We start from the raw sequence: 15,522 nt of genomic DNA, 5'->3' as shown, positions 1-15,522 counted from the left end.
GAATTCATCGTAGCAACAGAACTGGCGTGCCATCAAGTCACAGATGAAAGTAAAAAAGCAGAGTTAAGAAATAATGCAGTTGGGATTTATAAAATGGCAAAACACAGCACAGCATTATCACGAAAGAGGAAAGAGCAGCCATAACATCACTAACCAGAAACAAACACATCATAATTTTACCAGCAGATGAAGGAAGAACCACAGCAAGAATGGACAAAGAAAATACACACAACAGATAAAGCAGAAACACATACAAAACATTTAAAAAAGACCCAACAGAAGAAATCAAGAAAAACATGAAATAATTATTAAAACCACTGCAGGAAAAAGGCTAAATAACAGAAAAATGTATAAACAATGGTTTCCAACAGCAAACATAATTCCAAGAATTCATGGAATCCCGAAAATACATAAACAGAATACTCCACTGAGACCAGTAGTTGACAGCATGGGAACACAGACACATAACACAGATCAACACTGTAAAAACAGTATGGAACTTGCAAAAAATTTAAAAAGGTTACGACACACTGATCTCACATGATGTTACATCACTGTTCACAAAAACACCAACCCAGACAACCATCATCGTAGCAGTTAACAGGATCAGACAAGACAAAAGTTAACATTAAAGGACAAACCTCACAGCAGACGACATAGCACGATTGACGAAACTGGTTGCTAACTCCACCTAATTCACTTACAACGGAACCATATACACACAACCAGAAGGCTTTGCCATGGGTAAACTACTATCAACCACTCTTTGTGAGTTCTTCATTGAAGGCCTGGAACAAAAAGCCATAGCCACTGAATATTTTTATGGTTATATGTTACGAAGGCACCAATATTTTTCAACAGCTGGGCATCATTTCATTCATTTTCAACAACATTTTGATGAATATTTCCTTAAAGTAATGGCAAACACTACACATTGTTTCTTTAAGTGCAGAGAAACAGCAGGTCCTGACAGGATCAGCCCCAGACTGCTCAAAGGCTGTGCTGACCAGCTTTGTGAAGTGGTCATGCACATTTAACCTGAGCCTTCAGCTGGAGCAGGTCGCCATCCTGTGGAAGATCTCCTGTGTGGTTCCAGTTTCCAAAACATCACACCCCAGGGAACCAGACCACTACAGACCTGTCGCCTTGACCTCCCATCTGATGAAGACTATGGAGTGACTCATCCTCACCCATCTACGTTCAGTGGTGACCCCAGAAATGGACACTGCAATTTGCATATAAACCAAACATGCGGAATGAGGATGCGTTCATACCTGCAGCACCAGGCTCTGACTCACCTCGAGATACAAAATAACACTGTGAGAATTATGTTCTTCTACTTAAGTGCCTTCAAAACCATCCAGCTGTATCTACTGCAGCAGAAGATGAGGGGTGCAGATGACCATCTGACTGCATGGACCGTCATTTACTTCACCAACAGGCCACAGTGGGTGACGCTGCACAACTGTATGTCTGACGTGGTTGTGTGCAGCTCCACAGGGTAAGGTGCTCTCACCCTTTCTCTTCACCCTCTGCACCTCAAACTTCACCTACAACACCAGCAGCTGTCACCTCCAGGAGTTCTCTGATGACTCGGCCGTTGTCGGCTGTGTGTCTGAAGGGAAGGACCTGGAGTACAGGTCAGTCGTGATGGACTTTGTGGACTTGTGTGATTGAACCACCTTCACTTGAACTCCAGCAAGACAAAGGAATTTGTGATTGGTTTCCAGAGAAACACTCCTCCTCACTCACCAGTAAACATCCAGGAAGCAGACATTGAGGTGGTGGATACCTTTAAGTACCTGGGTGTTCACCTCAACAGTAAACTGGTCCACCAACACTGATCCTCTGCGGAAGAAGAGCCAAAGCTGCCTCCACCTACTGAGGAGGCTGAGGTCCTTTGGAGTTCATTCCCAGCTGCTTACATCCTTTATCTTGTGGTTGGATCTGTTACCCACTCTGCTGTGGTCTGTTAGGGTGCAGGCAGCTCTAACCGAGATAAGAAGAGTCTGAACAAGCTAGTTCACAAAGTTAACTCGGTTCTGAGCTGCCCACTGGATTCAGTTGAGGAGACATGGGAAAGAAGGATGCTGGGGAGGATGACCTCCATCTTAAAAAAAAAAAAACCTTCCACCCACTGTATTCCACTGTGGAGACCATGGACAACTCCTTCAGAGGCAGAATGAGACATCCCAAATGTAAAACAGAACTATACCGTAGGTCATTCACCCTCTCTGTAGTAAGGGTGTAGAACTCCTCAGCAGGTGTAGAACTCCTCAGCGCTACTGGCATTATCCGGGTACACAATAACACCATTGTGTGTTCAATACTTGTTCAATACCGGATTTACATAGTATGTTCGTGTCTATTGCAGTATGCTGCATAGTATTGGAACCCAAGTTTTTTTCCTTTTTATTTGTGGTTTTTAGCGGTTGAAGGTTATAATACTAGACTACTGCCTATGTGTATAAATACATGTACCTTGGTTATTATTTTTCTTCAAATGATTATCTTAAGTGTTGGTGCTGCTGTAACAAGCACATTTCCCCACTGTGGGATCAATAAAATCTATTCTAATCTATTCTATTCTATTCTATGACTTGGTCTTTTGGATTCACTTTTACTTTTGGACTCGCCCTCATAGATGCACCCTGCCACTCCGCTGACACCCAGACACATCACTTACGGTGAAACCGAGCGAAGCGGCTGATCGGAGAAGACAGACAGGCAAACAGCCACTTCCATCATTAGAAGATAGAATAATAAAAGATGGAAAGAAAAGTAAAAAAGTTACAAAAAAAAAAACCATCTATATGAGGTCGCTATGGTAACTGTCTGCAGACTTCCTGGCTGCTGCTGAGTGTGGATGTGCAAATGTGCATGTGTGTGTGGAGGGGGGAAAAAGTGAGAGAAAGATGCAAATTCAGACGGTCTGAGAATTAGTCGCACAGAATGGAGACAGAGGGCGTGCAGAGATGCAGATATGTAAAATATTCATGTGCTTCTTTGCATGGCGAGTGGGGTGGGGGAGTGTCAGGTGGAGGGGGTGGGAGCGAGTGAAGAAAAGTGTGTGTGTGTGTGTGGGGGGGGGGGGGGGTGCGTAGACGAAGATGGTTAAATGACACAACAAAGATGAGCAGCTGACAGTTTGCTGCCGATCCTTCAGGAGCATTGTTTACATCCAGACAGGCGCTGCAGGCACCCCCCTCATCTCCATCTCTCCATCGCCCTGTCTCTCGCTCTATCATTCCTGCTCTCTTCGCTTTGTCTTCTTTTCTCCAAGATGGGGGTGACATGTGCGGTAACGCTGAAGCTCGGCGTGGTGTGTGGATGTGTGGAAAGTGTGCTCCTGTTACAAATATACATTTGCACAATTTTTCTCTTGCACCCACAAATTCAGACACACAGAGGTTTGAAATGCCTCAGAATTAGCCTCCATCAGCCTAATGAAGTCAAATCTGTGATATAATAAAATATTCTCTCTGCAGGGTTTGCTATTAAACAACAGGAACACACTGAGGAGTGAAACCCTGAACTTGAGTGAGTCTGATGAAACTGACTGCAAAATACACACTTTAGCTGTTTTACACACAGCTTTTCCCAACCTTAGCTAGCTGTTTCATTCAACAAACAACTGATAATAATATTGTAATGCTGGTATAAAAAAGGAAGAAAGGGAATTTGAGTTTATTCTGTGCAATGTTGTTTATTTTCAATCTGAAATAAAAAAAACTAAAAACTCAAGATGGCAAATGAGTTTCAGTCACCTTTTTTTTGAGGATTTATGTATAAAATGGAGCTAAAAGTGCTGAATGCTCATTCTAATTTTATTGCAACACATTGGAAGAGATGAATGCATGACCTTTGAGTCTGACGAGTACATATGAAATCTGGCAAAAGGCGTAAAAACTGCTCCTATTAACATGCTAAAATACTGATTGTTGTGTTCAAAGACCTGATTCAAACACAGACACTGTCGTGGGGTGACGGTGGCACAGGTGTTAGGTGCTGCTCGCCCTGTAATCAGAAGGTTGCAGCCTTGAGCCCCGCTCAGTTTGTTGTTGTGTCCTTGGGCAAGACACTTATTTCCAGTGTGCTCCAGGGCTACTGTGGCTACATCATAGCTCATCCCCACCAGCGTGTGAATGTGTGTGTGACTGATTGTGTTGTAAAGCGCCTTGGGGGGTTTCAGGACTCTAAAAGGTGCTATTTCAAATACAGGCATTTAACAGAAACACAAAGTTCATCAACATAACATGCAGAAACAAATTCAAAATAGAACAAATAAACTGGAGCTTCTGTGTTGATCTGTGATCATAAATCCAGAAAGTCTGAATAAAACACCAACAAACAAGAATACTATTTTTTTTAAGTGGGAAGCAATAAAACAGAAATCTTTCACATTTGGATTCATTGTTTTTAAAAAAAGACGCTCCGTGTGCTGATAATTCCAATTAACCAAACATTATTTTTACCAAGTAATTTCATATTGATTCATAAAAAGTAAAGTGTCAGCCGATTTCTTTAATGCTTATTTGTGACCAGTGACACTGGCAGATTTTTATATTTAATATTAATGGTGTTCTGCATTAGATAAGTAAAATAATAACATATCTGCTGACTTAAAAGAGCCTCCCTGGGCTAACAAGGCAAAAGGCTTTGAATATTTTAACTGATAATGAACGTGAATGAACAATCAAACAATCTCAAAACAAAGGACCAAGTCCACATGTCAGAGGCCTTTGGTGTTTCAGAACTTTACTAAATACATCTGAAAGAAAAAGACACCACCCACACAAAGCACACACATACGCATGCCATCGCCAATCAGCAGCGGGGATTTATTTCACCAAAGTCGGACTAAATTACATTTAGTTGTAAGGAGAAATCTTCACAGAATTACAGGAGAGGATTTTACATTAATTTAGGGAAACACGACACCCTAGCCCACTTTGATTCACCTCCCGATCGAGACCGCATGCCTTTGGTTTGTGCATTTATTTTCAAATAATTATAATTAAAGCCAGTCTTTTAATCAGAGTAAAATCAGACAATGTTACGAGCATCCAGCCATTGGTTGGATGGATTGTCAGGCAGCTGACTAAGAGCCAAGAGCCACAGATCGCCATGTTTGTGTCAGTAATGTTGTGGCTTCTGTTAAAATTTGAAGTCCCCTGCCTACAGATAAAAGGAAACAAATAAGACAACTTACTCCTTCTGAGTAGTGACCAGAGGGTAGAGGTTCATATTATCTCTTAGATGGGACTCTACAAGGCTGCCATCTGCATGCGTGAAGAAACACATGAGACATCTAGAGGGAAAGAGAAAAAGGACAAGAGGACATGGAGGGACAAAAATGAGGTCCAACATTTAAACTCAACAGGTGGTAAACAGAAGGAGCTGAATTGTGTGTTGAGCTCAGATTCTGCTCATCTTAACCCTGATGTGTGAAATTAAAGCAGGTCTGAGGTCAATATGTTTGGTTTTTGTTGTTTTAAGTCTGCTCGTGCAAGGCGGTGCTGCATCATGTTCTGCACCCAACGGATTCTGTGAATCTAGGCGGGAGTCTGAAGAAATGGAAAAAACCTTTGAATAGTTTGTTGCATGTTTTTATTTTTCCAAAAGGATGTTTACTTGAACAGCTTTTCCCAGGAATGAATACTGCACCATTTACCCTATAAGGCCCACTGTATCGTATGTGAGATTAGCATTTTCCAAAACAATCTCTTACTCCTCCTTGAACCGTCACCTTATCGTGGTGGAGGAGTTTGAGTGCCCTAATGATCCTAGGAGCTATGTTGTCTGGGGCACTTAGTGCCCCTGGTAGGGTCTCCCATGACAAATTGGTCTTAGGTGAAGGGTTAGACAAAGAACGGTTCGAAGGATCTTTCATGGCGATTAAAACGAAGAGTCGGAGTACCCGGCCCGGAGGGTTACCGGGGTCCCACCCTGGAGCCAGGCCTGGGGTTGGAGCCCGTGAGCGAGCGCCTGGTGGCCGGGCTTTCGCCCATGGGGCCCGGCCGGGCCCAGCCCGAACCGGATACATGGGCTCGTCCAACTGTGGACCCACCACCCGCAGGAGGAACATGAAGGGTCCGGTGCAATGCGAATCGGGTGGCAGACCAAGGCGGGAGCCTTGGCGGTCCAATCCCCGGACAAGAAAACTAGTTTTTGGGACATGGAACGTCACCTCGCTGGCGGGGAAGGAGCCGGAGCTTGTGACAGAGGTTGAGCGGTACCGGCTAGATATAGTCGGACTCACCTCGACACATTGCATTGGCTCTGGAACCCGAGACCTGGAGAGGGGTTGGACACTCTACTTTGCTGGAGTTGCTCCGGGTGAGAGGCGGAGGGCTGGGGTTGGCTTTTTGTTAGCCCCGAGACTCTCTGCCTGTGTGTTGGGGTTTACCCCGGGGGACAAGAGGGTAGCTTCCTTGCGCCTTCGGGTCGGGGAACTGGTCCTGACTGTTGTTTGTGCTTATGGGCTAAATATCAGTTCAGAGTACCCACCCTTTTTGGAGTCCCTGGGACGAGTGCTAGATAGTGCTCCATCAGGGGACTCCATTGTCCTGCTGGGGAACTTCAATGCTCACGTGGGCAATGACAGCTTGACCTGGAGGGGTGTGATTGGGAGGAACGGCCCACCTAATCTGAACTCGAGCGGTGTTTTGTTATTGGACTTCTGTGCAAGCCGCAGTTTGGCCATAACGAACACCATGTTCGAACATAAGGATGCCCACCGGTACACTTGGTACCAGGGCAGCCTAGGTCACAGGTCGATGATAGATTTTGTAGTCGTATCATCTGACCTGCGGCCGTATGTTTTGGACACCCGAGTGAAGAGAGGGGCGGAGCTGTCAACTGATCACCACCTGGTGGTGAGTTGGATCAGATGGCAAGGGAACATGCCGCATAGACCTGGCAGATCCAAACGCATAGTGAGGGTCTGCTGGGAACGCCTGGCAGAAGAACCTGTCAAGACGGTCTTCAACTCCCACCTCCAGCAGAGCTTTGACCACGTCCCGAGAGCAGTGGGGGACATTGAGTCCGAGTGGGCCTTGTTCCACTCTGCGATTGTCGAGGCGGCTGTTGCTAGCTGTGGTCGTAAGGTGGCCGGTGCCAGTCGTGGTGGCAACCCCCGTACCCGCTGGTGGACACCAGAGGTTCGGGGAGCCGTCAGGCTGAAGAAGGAGGCCTACAGGGCGTGGCTGGTCTGTGGGTCTCCGGCGGCAGCAGACAGGTACCGGATAGCCAAGCGGGGTGCAGCAGTGGCAGTTGCCGAGGCAAAATCTCGGGTGTGGGAGGAGTTTGGTGAGGCCATGGAGAAAGACTATCGATCGGCTCCAAAGAGGGTCTGGCAAACTGTCCGGCGCCTCAGGAGAGGAAGGCAGCAACTCGCTCACACTGTTTACAGTGGGGATGGGGAGCTGCTGACGTCAACTGAGGCTATAGTCGGACGGTGGAAGGAATACTTTGAGGAGCTCCTCAATCCCACCAATGCGCATTCCGAGGAGGAACCAGAGCTGGGAGGCCTGGGGATGGACTGTCCGATCTCGGGGGCAGAAGTTGCTGAGGTAGTCAAACAACTACACAGCGGCGGAGCCCCGGGGGCGGATGAGGTTCGTCCTGGGTATCTCAAGGCTATGGATGTTGTAGGGCTGTCATGGTTGACACGTCTCTACAACATTGCGTGGTCATCGGGGGCAGTTCCTAGGGAGTGGCAGACCAGGGTGGTGGTCCCCATCTTTAAGAAGGGTGACCTGAGGGTGTGTTCCAACTATAGGGGGATCACACTTCTCAGCCTCCCTGGAAAGGTCTACGCCAAGGTACTGGAGAGGAGGGTCCGATCGATAGTTGAATCTCAGATAGAGGAGGAGCAATGTGGTTTTCGTCCTGGCCGTGGAACTGTGGACCAGCTCTATACCCTTGCAAGGGTGATGGAGGGGGCATGGGAGTTTGCCCAACCAATCCACATGTGCTTTGTGGATTTGGAGAAGGCTTATGACCGTGTCCCCAGGGGCACCCTGTGGGGGACGCTCCAGGAGTATGGGGTGGGTGGCTTTCTGTTAAGGGCCATTCAGTCCCTTTACCAGAGGAGCGTGAGTTTGGTCCGCATAGCCGGTAGTAAGTCGGACCTGTTCCCAGTGAGGGTTGGACTCCGCCAGGGCTGCCCTTTGTCACCGGTTCTGTTCATCACTTTTATGGACAGAATTTCTAGACGCAGCCGTGGTGTGGAGTGTGTCGAGTTTGGTGGCAGGAGAATCTCGTCTCTGCTTTTTGCGGATGATGTGGTCCTCCTAGCTTCATCCAGCTCTGACCTTCAGCTCTTGCTGGGTAGGTTCGCGGCCGAATGTGAAGCGGCTGGGATGAGGATCAGCACCTCCAAATCTGAGACCATGGTTCTCGACCGGAAAAGGGTGGCTTGCCACCTCCGGGTCGGGGGAGAGGTCCTACCTCAAGTGGAGGAGTTTAAGTATCTTGGGGTCTTGTTCACGAGTGAGGGTAGGAGGGATCGGGAGATCGACAGGCGGATTGGTTCGGCGTCTGCAGTGATGCGGACGCTGAGCCGATCTGTCGTGGGGAAGAGGGAGCTGAGCCAGAAAGCCAGGCTCTCGATTTACCGGTCGATCTACGTCCCAATCCTCACCTATGGTCATGAGCTTTGGGTAATGACCGAAAGAACGAGATCGCGGATACAAGCGGCCGAAATGAGTTTCCTCCGTAGGGTGGCCGGGCTCAGCCTTAGAGATGAGGAGATGAGGTGAGGAGCTCGGACATTCGGGAGGGACTCGGAGTAGAACCGCTGCTCCTCCGGATCGAAAGGAGCCAGTTGAGGTGGTTTGGGCATCTGGTCAGGATGCCTCCTGGACGCCTCCCTGGGGAGGTGTTTCGGGCATGTCCTGCCGGCAGAAGGCCCCCGGGTCGACCCAGGACACGTTGGAGAGGTTACATCTCCAATCTGGTCCGGGAACGCCTTGGGGTCCTGCCGGAGGAGCTGGTGGACAAGGCCGGGGAGAGGACGGCCTGGAGCTCCCTAATTGGGATGCTGCCCCCGCGACCCGGTCCCGGATAAGCGGAGGAAGACGAAGACGAAGACGAATCTGCAGTCTTAAATCTTTTAAGGGTTTTCTGCCTGTTCATGGATAATTTATGTACTTAAGCATCAAGTGGGATTTTTATTTTGTATGATTATTGTTGTATTATTATAGAATTGCTTGATAAATTTAATATGGAAGTTAATAATAGTTATATCATTATTAATCAAATGATAAACATTTTAATAAATTTCAGTCTTTGAATATTATTTAATGTGTTAAGTCTTAAAGGGTTAATGGTGTCTTAGGACAACTGTTTTATAAATTGTAAACTGCCCCTTTGAGGGTTGGGGCTCAAAATGGCCTATAGCCCTGATGAATGCCTACGAACCCCATCATGTTTATGTTTATTCATTTAGCAGACGCTTTTATCCAAAGCGACTTACAATTTATAACCTATAGGGCATGTTGTGATCTGTGGGGGAAACTGGAGTACCCAGAGGAAACCCACGCACGCATGTGGAGAACACGCAAATCCACGCAGAAAGGCCGCAGCCGAGTTTCGAACCTGCAACCTTCGTGCTGCGAGGCAACAGTGCTAACCACTGCGCCACCATGCAGCCCATCATAAAGTCCCACAACCACAAAAATTGTTTGCCACGCCCCCTCGGCCAAGAAAAGAATATAAAATTAGCTGTATGCTGATTGGCTGTTTTTCCTGGATTGCTCTATGACTGCCTAAAGCTAGCAACTGTATACGGCTATGTACCATATCATATCCAGATAACTCAACAGGCAAGCTTTGTGTCAATCGTCCATCTGCTTCTGGACCGTGGGTCCCCCATTGCCCAAACAAAATGAATGGGAGTTTATGGACAATTAAAGACACGTTTAGATGCAAAGAAAGCACTTATTTTTGGCAGGTGGCAAAAATTACTTTAGGTTTTGTGTGAAAACCATTGACTATGCATATAATATGGACGAACCCTCAGCACTGTCGACCATAGGTTTCTGAAGGGCTGAATGGAAGCCCAATGGGCAGTGCCCATCACTGCTATCTCATCACTCCTGGAAAAATAAAAAAATGTTGCTGAAAGTGAGGCTGTAAGGGTAAGGGCAGATGACCGACACCCATCAAACTCTGAGCCGATGCAGGTACAAGCTACCTGAGCTAAACAAAAGAGGTTGGTGGGTGTTTTGGGCCAGAAAACCTAAGTTTTCCACCTTATAGGCCACAACAGTTTTGACCTGAGGCCTTCCCTGGAGCTAACGTGTGTCTACCAGGTGCTAGCGCTGTCGTCTTATCTGCTATCTTTTAATCAAATAGACACACCCTTAAAGGGACTTTACGGAGTTTTGAATTTTTATGCTTGCGATTGCCCCCTCAGGCCAAAAGCGTAACGACAGCTTCAATAGTAGGCCCGTGCACGAGGCGCGCATGCTGTACGTGCACACTCCTTAATGAAAATAACAGCTGAGACAGTCCTGTGTGTGTGTGTGTGTGTGTGTGTGTGTGTGTGTGTGTGTGTGTGTAGCCCGGAGGACAGGAGAACGCGCAGCCAATTAATTAAATAATTTGGTTCTGTACCTTTCTCTTCAGCACAGCCGACAAAGGTTTAAGATGGGTCAGTCCTCCTGCATGCTCAGATAATTCCCTTCCCTTGCTTGAAAAATTGTTCCAAAATGAAAGTTGAACCCACATCTTTTTTATCTGTGAATTCAGTGCCGTTCAGCGAGTCTCAAATAAAAATTTGGGCATCTTACTGTAAAAAAATATACCATCAATGTAAAAAAGAAACTCTAAATAAACTATGTTCACATCCAGAATCAAACCCAGATCTTCCGCATGAGAGACCGTTGTTACTAGGTGAGCTATAGCAACAGTGACATCTTTTGTATCTGTAACTTTTATATCCTTGATGACAGCTGTAACAACGTTCAAAGAATGGTTCGGAGCGAAAATGGCTATTTTGTTGCTAATTTGCCAGAAATATCTGGAAGAAAGTAGCTAAGGGTCCTCAGAAATGTAGCTAGGTTCATCACTAGGCGTTAGGAACAGCGACAAAGTCGCTGAGTTGGCACTGCCTCACTCTGCTGCTAAAGCTACAGATAGCAAATGCTACGGGCGATGCCTGAGCGTGAACGCGCGTGAAGCAGCCTGCTCGACCCGAGCAGCTCTCTTTTTCTGTGATTTTACAGAAAAACAGGCAATCAAAGTAAAAATGCCAGGGCTCATTCTACAGGACCAGGGCATTGCAGGAGAATGTATGAAGAAGAAATGTATTATTTCTATACATGTTTTGGCTGTCAAACTTCCATAATGCCCCTTGAAGTATTCATAATTTCAAGAATTAACTATATCCAAATGGATGAATTACAAAGAAATTCACCCCCATCAGGGTTGTCATGACGATAAATGTCAGAACCCAAGTCCCCAAACCAGCCTCTCCCAGCTAGCCGATCTCCACCATGGACCACATCTCCCAGCATGCTCCTCGCGGGGATTCCCTCCACGTCACATGCCCTACAGGTTTTAAATTGTAAGTCGCTTTGAATAAAAGTGTCTGCTAAGTGAATAAACATAAACATAAACGTCACACCTACTTCACTAACCACGACTATATACGGAAGTCGCCTCCCCAGCTCACCACTCAGTCATCGTTTCTTCAGATCCATGATCAGAGTTTCCAATCAACCGATCCATCTTACGAACTATCTGCTCACACTAAGTGCTCTTACTTACTTCTGGAAAACCCAGCATTTCCGTGTCACTTCATTGACGCTCGAACGCTCGGGATTCCTAGATTAAACCGTGAGCCGGCGTTTCACCGACGCTATCACTCCCGCGTCTGTAAAACCACGCTCTCTACAAGCTCAACTCCCGTATCCAGCCGACCAGTCTGACAGTAAACTTGACACGTTAAACCTAAAATGGTAGTACAGGGACTCTGCTGGTCACTAAAATGGCCCAGAGGGTGGTTCTTTTAGGCCGACTCCGTGAAATGGAGACGGGCCTTATCTGGCATGCATTCAAAGCCTGTATTGACCCTTTGCACCTGTGTCACCTAATCATGTGGGTCCACCCTTATTGGTTGGTAAAAGGTAAGGCAAGGAAGCTTAATTTATATAGCACATTTCATACACAAAGGCAATTTAACGTGCTTTCCAACTGGCAAAAATAGCAAGCTTATAAAAATCCATGTGACAGAAAATACTATTTAAAAATTAAAAAGAAACAAAGTTAAAGTTAAAGGGTGAGCAGTTACAGTGCAGAACATGCAGCATAAGAAAGAAAGAATTCAAAGGTAGATTTTTTTATTTTAAAGTTACTAGTGTTGGGGCACATTTGAGGTCCTACGGAAGCTGATTCCATTTGTGTGCAGCATTGCAACTAAAAGCAGCTTTACCCTGTTTGGTTCTGACCCGAGGTTCTACCAGCTGACTGTTTCCTAAGGATCTCGGAGCCCTGCCGGGCGTGAACCGGAAGGCTATCTGACACGTATTCTGTATCTAGTGGAGCGCTGACGTTCTTTTTTGGTTTTCCTCTCATCCAACTGGGATGTTAGCTGTAGCTCGGGCTAGCATTGTTTAGCAGTTAGCGTTACTGCCACCAACGCTCATATATTGCTGATGCTGAAGTGGGTTGGGACATGCTAAATTAAAGGGATGTGTCTAAGCCTATGTTACACCAGCTTTTATCAGAACAAACCGTTTCTTCGTGGTCCTTACAGAAATTACTAACTGGCGCAGGTCGGAGATGGCAAAGACTTTGGAGTGGTACATTTGAGCCTCAATATTCAACAACAAGGTAAATGCAAGTTTGAATCCAAGGGCACTTTATGACAAATCACTAAAGGTTTATCACACTTTGTTATTTAAAGATTCTATTTCTGAGATGAGATCCAGTTTCTATATGATCTCCATGTGTCGCAGAAATAGGAAAAAAGAAAGTAGTGAAAAGCTGGAAAGAGGAGCTATAAAAATAGATAATAATCACAAGTTTACTAGTGGGCAGATGAGGTTTAAAACGTTATTTCCTCGACTAGTTTTCAGCTGTCCCAGTATTGTTTTGGGGGTACAGGAGGTGTCTGACAGCTTGCTAATTAGGAGTGTGAAAGCAGATGAAAAGAAAGTCTCTACAGGAGTCCAAAATGGAAATGGAAACCTTAAAGAAAAAGTGCCATATTTTACATGTCAGGAATTATACAGAGAAAATATCTGTGTGAGTGGACCAAAAAGAAATATGGGCTTCAAAACAGAGGATATGTTCTGCTAGAACAAGGAGACAGAGCCTCCGAGCACTGAATGTCATGGATTTTACCGCATACATTTTTTCCAGTTACTTAATTTTATACTTGTGTATCATCCAACTTTCCAGTAGAATACTTAAAAACGGCAGCCCTAGTTAACTCTTCAACTCACCTTGAAAGTCACAAAAATCTGATGTGAAAGAGTAAGCAGCAACTATAGTCACCTCCTGACACTCCATAAAAAGTCCCTACCACATGACCAACTTCTACGCAGCTTTATTATTTCAGTTTTCAGTGACAGATGTGTCAAACAAGCTGAAAGTGTTCTGCGGGGTGGGTTTGACAGAGTCTCCGTCACAGTTTCCAGCAGGAGGTCAAGATGACGACAGCAGAATCTCACAGAGCCATCTCTCTTCTGGACACAATTAGGCATCCGCCGATATGCCGAATCAAACTCGCACGTTAATGCGCCACGTCCTCAGAAAACACACAACAAGATTAGGAAAATGAATTACCCTCTACTGAGGGTGGAACAGCGGGTGGTTGACAGTGATGAGATGTGTTTGGATAAACACATTTCCCATAATCGTATCATTGCTGACACATACATTAGTCAGGAAGCTTTGTATCTGCGGCTGAGGATTTGGAAAACTGATTCCACAGGATTTAAGTGGATGACATGTGGTCTATATCAGCAAGGGAAGAAAAGCACATAAGGTCAGTGAAAACACACACTCCAGTAAAACACCATATCATTTCAGAAAGCACTTCACGACTCTTTAAACGTCTGTTTCAAACATTAAACATGAGATAATCACAAGTTGCAAAAAGCCGTAAATGCCGCTGAGGAAGACGGAGGATAAAAGGTCTTTTGCTTCGCCACCGTAAAATGTTTACAGGCAGTGTCAGGTTGTGTTGGGCAGCAGGAGCTCAGGAGGTTGAGCGGGTTGTCCAGTAATTGGAAGGTTGCAGGTTCAATCCTGGCTCCAGACAGAGAATTCTGCTGTTGTGTCCTTGGGCAAGACACTTAACCAACCTTGCCTGCTGTTGGTGGTCGGAGGGACCAGTGATGGCATGTGCTCGATGGCCTCGCCTCTGTGAGTGTGCCCCAGGGCAGCTGTGGCTACATAGTAACTCATCACCATCAGTGTGTGAATGTGTGTGTGTGAATGGATGAATGTTATACTGTAGTGTAAAGAGCTCTGGAGTCCTCTGACTCTGAAAGGTGTCATACAAGTGCGGGTCATTTATCATTTGGGACCTGGAATACAAGGCTGAAAGCCCCGCTGACCCAACCAGAAAACAATCATGGCCTTTTTTTAGGCTTCAAATAATGAATTATAGTTACAGAGAAAGAAATATTTGACATATGATTACATGAAGCAGCAAGAAAAGAGTGGATAGCTTAAAAAATATGTGGTTATTTTTTAATCATGGAAATGTTCTATTTTTTACGTGGATGGGGCAAAGCTTTAAGGAGACAAATTATGACCGAAATCATAATAGTTTCTAACAGTATGTAATATTTAAAATAGTCTATAAATCGTAATAGTCCCTCTCAGATAAAGCAATTTCAGCAATTCAATTCGACAATTTCAGCACCTTCCACAATAAGCTGTTTCAGGGCTGATCTGGCCACGCCCACTCTTCCCTTGCTCAGGTTGCTATGAGCTGAGAAGCTCTGATGGCTAGACATCTGAAGATCTGATCAAGTTCTATTTTTGCCGTGAGCCGCTCCTTGGACAAGTCCATGGTTAGTGCCTCGTTTTTTTTCACCGAAGCGTCCCAAAACAATCTTTCTTTTCATAGATTTTTTTGTTTCCTGATCACATGACATGTGACATATACGTGGATGAAGATCAGTTTTAGAGACGTGATGTTTATTCTCACGTTGCGGGGGCCCGTTCCCTTGCCCACCCCGTTAAAAAATGCAATTGATGACTTTAGTCGTCAATGGCAGTAAATGAGTTACTGGTGGATGGCATAAACAAACCATGAACTTTGAAGTCTTGAGGGATCTTGTGATTTTGCGAGTCCAGCGAGGAAGCTATTCTGTGGCTCAGAATCTCTAAGTCAGTGACTGCAGTTATTGGTTGATATTCACGGACAAAACTCACATAAAAGCTCTTTGGTATCATATTTGTAAAAATAGGAATGGATGTAGCACAACATATTATGTATTCATTTATGAAAGATAATTTAGGTCATTAATTGCAGCCTGTAAATGCATACCACAT

The 15,522-nt window shown here is 45.5% G+C and overlaps 1 long non-coding RNA gene across 1 annotated transcript in view; it reads right to left on the bottom strand.

Moving 5' to 3' along the window:
- Window positions 1-3,234: 3,234 nt before the first annotated feature.
- The window catches only part of LOC139071571 (uncharacterized), a 51,003-nt gene continuing 38,715 nt past the window's right edge, over window positions 3,235-15,522 (bottom strand). Inside the window, exon 3 of the long non-coding RNA XR_011521415.1 lies at window positions 3,235-5,311. This is a non-coding gene — a long non-coding RNA (uncharacterized lncRNA). The remainder of the gene's footprint in view (window positions 5,312-15,522) is intronic.

Source organism: Nothobranchius furzeri, chromosome 8 (genome assembly GCF_043380555.1).
Source record: "Nothobranchius furzeri strain GRZ-AD chromosome 8, NfurGRZ-RIMD1, whole genome shotgun sequence".
Lineage (NCBI taxonomy): Eukaryota > Metazoa > Chordata > Actinopteri > Cyprinodontiformes > Nothobranchiidae > Nothobranchius > Nothobranchius furzeri.
Note: the sequence above shows the minus strand (reverse complement) of the source record. Positions and strands in the feature narration are given on the sequence as shown.